Below are 8,629 nucleotides of genomic sequence, written 5' to 3'. Positions count from 1 at the left end.
TTGGAAGCGAGATCAATACGAGGTAGAGAGCGGCGCGCGGGGAATGATAAATGTGGCGGGTGGGTGGAGAGGCTTTGTAAACATGTTGTTCAAACCCAAACCCCGGAAATGTAGTGGGGACTGAACACAATGGGTTCAGTTTTCCCAGTATTTTTTGAAATAAATTTCTGTTTTTTAGTACTGGATGTCAGACAAGTCAAGATATGAGTTGGAGGGGAACTTGGAGTTGATGATGCTCACATTTACCTGCTATCTTGGTCCTTCGAGGTGGTGGAAGTTGAGGGTTTGGGAGATTCTATCAATGTTCTCATTGAGTTGTAGATGTATAAAATCCCTCTCCTTCATTCCCGATCTCTCCTATTTCTCTCTGTCTTTTCCCATAGTGCCCAGACTGGATGGCAGGTTCCCTTCCCTGAAGGACATTAGGAAATCAATTGGGTGTTTTGACAATCCAGCAGTTTTCATGGTCACTTTTTCCTAGTGCTGTCCCCACAAATTACCAGGTTCATTCAGCTCAATTTCACAACCTGCCTTTGTGTTTTTGTGGGTTCTCTCTCACTCCCTTTTTCTGTTTTAATTCAATTTCACAGGGTATTAGAAGAGGAGGATTTGCAGTTTGGAAACTGAAACCAAGCCTGGTATCAGCACCTTATGGAGTCGGCCAATTTATTGTACCCTGAATATCATTGCATTTTGAACATGGAAGAAAATAGCACTATTCACAGTGGAGAGAAACTGTACACATGTTCTGTGTGTGGACAAGACTTCAGCCAATCATCTGACCTTTCGGAACATAATTGCAGTCACAACAGAGAGAAACTGTGGAAATGTGGGGACTGTGAGAAGGGATTCAAATCCCCATCCTTGCTGGAAATTCATCAACGTAGTCACACAGGGGAGAGGCCATTCACCTGCTCCCACTGTGGGAAAGGATTCACTCAGTCATCCAGTTTACATATACACCAGAGGACTCACACTGAGGAGAGGCCATTCACCTGCTCTCTGTGTGGGAAGGCATTCAATCGGTCATTCAGCCTAGCATTGCACAAGTGAACTCACACGGGGGAGAAACCATTCACCTGCTCTGTGTGTGGGAAGGGATTCAATCAATCATCAAACCTAGCAAAACACCAGCGAATTCACAGTGAGGACAGACCATTCACTTGCGCTGTGTGTGGGAAGGGCTTCAAAGCATCATCCATGCTAACAAAACACCAGCACGTTCACAATGGGGAGAGGCCATTCAGCTGTTCTCAATGTGGGAAGAGATTCGCGCTCTCAGCCAACCTGCTGACACACCAGCGAATTCACACTGGGGAGAGGCCGTTCATCTGCTCCCAGTGTGGGAAGGGATTCACTCAGTCATCCAGCTTACACATACACCAGAGGACCCACACTGGGGAGAGACCATTCAGCTGTTCTGTTTGTGGGAAGGCATTCAGTCAGTCATCTAACCTATCATTACACCAGCGAGTTCACACTGGGGAAAAGCCATTCACTTGCTCCCAGTGTGGGAAGGGATTTGCTCGCTCATCCAACCTCCTGATACACCTGCGAGTTCACACTGGGGAGAGGCCGTTAACTTGCTCCCAGTGTGGGAAGCGATTCACTGACTCATCTCACCTGCTGGCACACCAGCGAACTCACACTGGGGAGAAGCCTTTCAGCTGCTCCCAGTGTGGGAAGGGATTTGCACACTCAGGCAATCTGTGGACACATCAGCGAGTTCACACTGGGGAGAGACCATTCATCTGTTCCCAGTGTGGGAAGGGATTCAGTCAATCATCCAACCTAGCAATACACCAACGGATTCACACTGGGGAGAGGATGTTCACTTGTTCCCAATGTGGGAAGGACTTTGCTCACTCACACACGTTGCAGGGTCACCAACGAGTTCACACTGGGGAGAAGCCGTTCACTTGCTCTGTGTGTGGGAAGGGATTCAGTCAGTCATCAAATCTGCTGAAACACCAGCGAATTCACAAGGAACTATTGTGATTGAATTTTGCTGTGAATCATATTCAGACTGAACCATGTTCATTTGGGTCTGTTTCTGCTGAATTGAAAAGTGACTCCAGCCCTGCTGTAGGTGTTAATATTGTTGGTCTGAGAATGAAGGATTTGGGGTCAGGAAACTCACACAAAACATCAGATCAGGATTGGATGGAGCCACACAATTTATCGTAACATGAAAAGCAGAGATTTTTGAACCTGGAAGGAAACAGCACCGTTTACAACCACAGTCACATTAGCGAGAGACCATGGAAATGTGAGACTGTGAGGAGAGACTCAGTTACCCGTCAGAGCTGGAAACTCAGTGGCGCACTCACACTGGGGGAAGGCCATTCACCCACTCTGAGTGTGGGAAGGGATTCACTCAGTCTTCTGAGCTGATCACATTGGGGAGAAACCATTTAACTGCCCTGAGTTTTGGAAGAGATTCACTCGGTCATCCACACTGCTGAGTCACCAGCGAGTTTACAACTAACCACAGTGATTGGACTTTCCTGTTAATCACATCGAGGACCGAACTATGTTCAATGTAAGTGAACTGGCAAATGAGGTTAAGGAACAGGTCAATAGAGGTGCAGTGGCAGATTTGAAAGGGTTATTTCAGAAAACCCAGAACAGATACATTCCAGTGAAGAAGAAAAATTCCAAGGGGAGGATCCACCATCCGTGGTTCACTAAAAAAGTTAAAGATAGTATAAAACTTAAAGAAAAAAGTAAACAATTGCACAAAGATGGGTGGCAGGTCAGAAAACTAGACAGAATATAAACAGCAAAGAATGATAAAAAGATTAAATAAGGAGAAGAATTGGAGTACGAGAGAAAGGCAGCTAGAAATATAAAGATGGATAGTAAATTAGAAATCTTTGTATCCTCATTGGCTACCGGGGAGGTCCCAGAGGATTGGAGAAAAGCCAATGTTGTTCCTTTGTTTAAGAAGGGTAGCAAGAATAATCCGGGTAATTACAGGCCGGTGAGCCTTACATCAGTGATAGGGAAATTATTGGAGAGGATTCTTCGAGACAGGATTTATTCCCACTTGGAAATAAGTGGACGTATTAGTGAGAGGCAACATGGTTTTGTGAAGGGGAGGTCATGTCTCACGAACTTGATCGAGTATTTCGGGGAAGTGACGAAGATGATTGATGAGGGTAGGGCAGTGGATGTTGTCTACATGGACTTCAGTCAGGCCTTTGACAAGGTCCCTCATGGCAGACTGGTGCAGAAGGTGAAGTCGCATGGGATCAGAGGTGAGCTGGCAAGGTGGGTACAAAACTGGCGTGGTCAAAGAAGACAGAGGGTAGCAGTGGAAGGGTGCATTTCTGAATGGAGGGCTGTGACAAGTGGCGTTCCTCAGGGATCAGTGCTGGGACCTTTGCTGTTTCTAATATATGTAAATGATTTGGAGGAAAATGTAACTGGATTGATTGGTAAGTTTGCGAACGACACAAAGGTTGGTGGATTTGCGGATAGCAATGAGGACCATCAGAGGATACAGCAGGATATAGATCAGTTGGAGACTTGGGTGGAGAAATGGCAGATGGAGTTTAATCCAGACAAATGTGAGGTAATGCATTTTGGAAGGTCTAATATACATAGGAAATATACAGTAAATGGCAGAACCTTTAAGAGTATTGATAGGCAAAGGGATCTGGGTGTACAGGTACACAGGTCACTGAAAGTGGCAATGCAGGTGGAGAAGGTAGTCAAGAAGGCATACAGCATGTTTACCTTCATCGGCCGGGGTATTGAGTTTAAAAATTGGCAAATTATGTTGCAGCTTTATAGAACCTTAGTTAGGCTGCACTTGGAATATAGTGTTCAATTCTGTTCGCCACGCTACCAGAAGGATATGGAGGCTTTGGAGAGGGTACAGAAAAGATTTACCAGGATGTTGCCTGGTATGGAGGGCATTATCTATGAGGAAAGGTTGGAGAACCTTGGTTTGTTCTCACTGGAGCGACGGAGGTTGAGGGGCGACCTGATAGAAGTCTACAAGATTATGAGGGTCATGGACAGAGTGGATAGTCAGAAGCTTTTTCCCGGGTGGAAGAGTCAATGACCAGGGGGCACAGGTTTAAGCTGTGAGGGGCAAGGTTTAAAGGAGATGTACGAGGCAGATTTTTTACGCAGAGAGTAGTGGGTGCCTGGAACTCGTTGCCGGGGGAGGGAGTGGAAGCGGATACGATAGTGACTTTTAAGGGGCATCTTGAGTTTTACATGAATCGGATGGAAATAGAGGGATATGGTCCCTGGAAGTGTAGGGGTTTTAGTTCAGTGAGGCAGCATGGTCGGTGCAGGGCCATGGAGGGCAGAAGGGCTTGTTCCTGTGCTGTAATTCTCTTTGTTCTGTAAACATTTCTCTGGATATTTGAATAAAAAAAGAGTTATCCAAGTGAATGTTGGTCCAAGAGAAAGTGATTCCGGGGAATTAATAATGGAAAGTGAGGAGGTGACAGATGAATTCAACAGGTACTTTGTATCAGTCTTCACTATAGTTTAGTACTGTACCCGATAGTATCGAGGATAGAAGTAATATCTTATCGGGGTGTGGAAGGGAGAGAGGAACTCAGGAAAACTGCTGTCACTTATGAAGTGGTACTGAGCAAATAGTTGGAGCTGTCGGCTGACAAATCCCGGACCCTGATGGACTTCATTCTCGGCTCTGAAAAGAAGCAGCTCGTCAGATAAAAGCAAAGTATTGCGGATACTGAAAATCTGAAATAAAAACAGAAAATGCTGGAAAGACTCAGCAGGTCTGGCAGCACCTGTGGAGGGAGAAACAGAGTTGAAATTTTGAGGCCATATGGCTGTTCTTTAGCTGAAGAGGGGTAGAAACGACTGGGGTGAGATAGTTGATGCATTGTTTTTAATTTTCCAAAATTCTCTGGTTTTGGTGAAAGTTCCATTAGATTAGAAAGTAGCAAATGTAACTCCTTTATTCAAAGAAGGAGAGAGACCAAAAGCAGGAAACTACAGGACAGTTAACTTAACATGCCATAGGAAAAATGTTAGAAGCTATTATTAAATATGTTACAGCATGGCAGTGAGAAAAATCCAGGCTATGAAGGAGAGTCAACATGGTTTTGAGAAAGGGAAATCATATTCAACCTATTTTTTCAGTTCTTTGAATGAGTCACATGTGCTGTGGATAAAGGGGAACCAAAGGTGCAGAAAGGTGAATGTACTGAGATTTCCAGAATGCATTTATAAGGTTATTGTGGAAAATGAAAACTCCTAGTGGGGCGGGGGGAATGGTAACATATTGGCACGGAAAGAAGATTGGCGAGTTAATAGGAAACAGGATTGGCATAAATGGGTCTTTTTCTAGTTGACTGGATGTGATGAGTGGTGTGCCACAGGGATCAATGCTGGGACCTCAACCTTTTTACCATTTATATCAATGACTCAGATGAAGGAATTGAAGGTATGGTTGCTAAATTTGCCTGTTCAGGTACACTGAATTTGGGAGAATTTAGCATGGACAATGCACCGAACCAGCACATCTTTCGGAATGTGGGAGGAAACCAGAACATCCGGAGGAAACCCACGCAGACACGGAGAGAACGTGCTGACTCCACAAGACAGTGACCCAAGCCGGGAATCACACCCGGGCCCCTGGCGCTGTGAGGCAGCAGTGCTAGCCACAGTGCCACCATGCCACCCAGTTGGACTGAACAATGTTCATTCTGAGAGTCAGGTTTTGTTTCTGACAGTAATAACCATCCTAACTCAACTGGATAAATATGAAATTAATCAACTTTTTTTCAAAATTATTCTTCTGGATTTTTCCTTTTGGAGAGCGATTACACTATTTCTGCTGTGAAATGAGAACTATTGTCATTCTCCATCCATTTCAGGAAGCCTCATCCAGGATTTTAGCTATTGTGTCTGCATCATTTTTACAAACAGGAAAAGTTTCAATCCACCAGGTAAACATAGCTGTAATTAGCAGGATCTACCAGTCTCCTCTTAGTGTGGAGAGTGGGCCTGTATAATCAAGCTGCAGTGTTTCCCAGGGAACATCAATAATGTGGAACAAGTTAATTGGGACAATGCATTTTGCAGAATCTGATTAGTTTGAACACATGAGGCACAGCTTCAGGTGCTGATGGACATTCTGATGTCTCCTCAGCCACTGATATTGTGATCATGTTGTATAATATTGAGGAGTCAAAAAACAAGAAATACGCCTTGCTTTGATCCATCAAATATACTAATTCCTTTCTAAGCCATCGAGTTGTGACTGAAGTCAAAGTTAAACCATATTTGTGAAAGAAAACTTCATTGTGTCAGATGAGTGAGTCCTTACTTGCTGTGAATGATGAGGGAAAGTTTTCTCTATGGTGCCAACCCTTTTTACCCACAGTCATCTTAGGTCAGTGTCCTGACAAGTTTTTAAATGACATTTAACTGGAGTCTGTCGTACCAGTCCCAACAGTTGTGTTTTGGGTGGATCCCATGGAATCTCCTCTCGAGCAGCTTTCCTGGTGAGTCAGTCTGCCTGGTTATTACCATCACTCTCTTCACTAACTCCTGCTGCTGATCCACCTTCACCTGGCAAATAGCAATTTGTCCTGGACATCCAGTAACATTCCCAATCATTCAGAGTTTGGAGTGGTGAGCAGTGGTTTCCTTTCTGCTGTGGAGAAGTTGTGTTTCCTCCCCCAGAGGGGTAGGTTTTCTGAGGGAATTACAACCAACGTAGCTTTCAGAATATTTGATGATTATGTCGGTAACAGTTTGAACGGCTGTGACCGCAATAACCTCAGAGTTCTGGGCTAACTGTTGCGATTATGGTGGATATTTAGTAAGGATACTACAATTGTTGTGGAGAATCAAACACACAGCTCCACTCTGATACAAACCTTGTTCATAAAACCAACACATGATCACATAAACCCCAGTGCAATGTAATAGTTATTTGTCTTTAACAGGTCCATCGGACATGACCCCTTTTGCCTGACTGAGACGTAGGATTCTTTCATACTGAAACATCCCAGCCAAGTAATAATTATGAAGATTCAGGACGTGAACGCTTTTTCTTTGTAATTCCATAATTCAACCATTGGCCCTTTAGGATAATGTCACTGCCGTATTTGGGGTCTGCAGAAATATACAATTAAACTCTGCCAGGCACTTTATGTGCTTAATGGGCACTTTATATCTTCTCAATGAATTAGGCAATCAATCTTTCCACAGGACTGATTGTGTCTGAGAACTATCCGACTGGAAAACCTTTTCCATTAAGGCCTCAGAATACTACAGCAGATATACATTGTTCTGGCTGTGGAATTAATTGGATAGATCTTCCAGAGAGCCAGTACAGAGATAATGAGCCTAATGGTTTCTATTTGTGCTGTATCATTCTGTAAAAGAGTGAATAATCAGCATCAGGGACAGAGAGAGGAACCAGTGACTGTGCGATTGAACCCAGTAAGAAGTCTGACAACACCAGGTTAAAGTCCTACAGGTTTATTTGGTAGCACAAGATTTCGGAGTGTTCCTTCTTCTTCAGGTGAGTGAAGAGTTCTGTTCACAAACAAGGCATACATCGAGACAGACTCAATTTACAAGATGATGGTTGGAATGCGAGTCTTTACAGGTAATCAAGTCTTTACAGGTATAGACAATGTGAGTGGAGAGAGGGTTAAGCACAGGTTAAAGAGATGTGTATTGTCTCCAGCCAGGACAGTTACTGAGATTTTGCAAGTCCAGGCAAGTCGTGGGGGTTACAGATAGTGTGACATGAACCCAAGATCCCGGTTTAGGCCGTCCTCATGTGTGCGGAACTTGGCTATCAGTTTTTGCGCAGCGATTCTGCGTTATCGTGTATTGTGAAGGCCGCCTTGGAGAACGCTTTCCCGAAGATCAGAGGCTGAGTGCCCGTGACTGCTGAAGTGTTTCCCGACAGGAAGAGAACACTCCTGCCTGGTGATTGTCGAGCGGTGTTCATTCACCCGTTGTCGTAACATCTGCATTGTCTCCCCAATGTACCATGCCTCGGGACATCCTTTCCTGCAGCTTATAAGAACATAAGAAATAGGAGCAGGAGTAGGCCATCTAGCCCCTCGAGCCTGCCCCGCCATTCAATACGATCATGGCTGATCTGAAGTGGATCAGTTCCACTTACCCGCCTGGTCCCTATAACCCCTAATTCCCTTACCGATCAGGAATCCATCTCTCCGTGATTTAAACATATTCAACGAGATAGCCTCCACCACTTCAGTGGGCAGAGAATTCCAGAGATTCACCACCTCTGAGAGAAGAAGTTCCTCCTCAACTCTGTCCTAAACTGACCCCCCTTTATTTTGAGGCTGTGCCCTCTAGTTCCAGCTTCCTTTCTAAGTGGAAAGAATCTCTCCACTTCTACCCTATCCAGCCCCTTCATTATTTTATATGCCTCTGTACGATCACCCCTCAACCTTCTAAACTCCAACGAATACAAACCCAATCTGCTCAATCTCTCCTCATAATTTACACCCCTCAACTCCGGTATCAACCTGGTGAACCTTCTCTGCACTCCCTCCAAGGCCAATATATCCTTTCGCAAGTAAGGGGACCAAAACTGCACACAGTATTCCAGCTGCGGCCTCACCAATGCCTTGTACAGATGCAG

General features: G+C 44.7%; 1 pseudogene across 1 annotated transcript; it reads left to right on the top strand.

The window, feature by feature from the left end:
- Positions 1-2: 2 nt before the first annotated feature.
- On the top strand, positions 3-3,646 carry LOC144481008 (uncharacterized; annotated as a pseudogene). Its single transcript, XR_013495733.1, has 2 exons — positions 3-22; positions 591-3,646. The product of XR_013495733.1 is annotated as an uncharacterized LOC144481008 (transcript).
- Positions 3,647-8,629: the final 4,983 nt, after the last annotated feature.

The sequence above is a fragment of the Mustelus asterias genome, chromosome 30, assembly GCF_964213995.1.
Source record: "Mustelus asterias chromosome 30, sMusAst1.hap1.1, whole genome shotgun sequence".
NCBI classification, from domain to species: domain Eukaryota; kingdom Metazoa; phylum Chordata; class Chondrichthyes; order Carcharhiniformes; family Triakidae; genus Mustelus; species Mustelus asterias.
The sequence above is the reverse complement of the archived record's forward strand: the minus strand, read 5'-3'. Positions and strand labels throughout refer to the sequence as shown.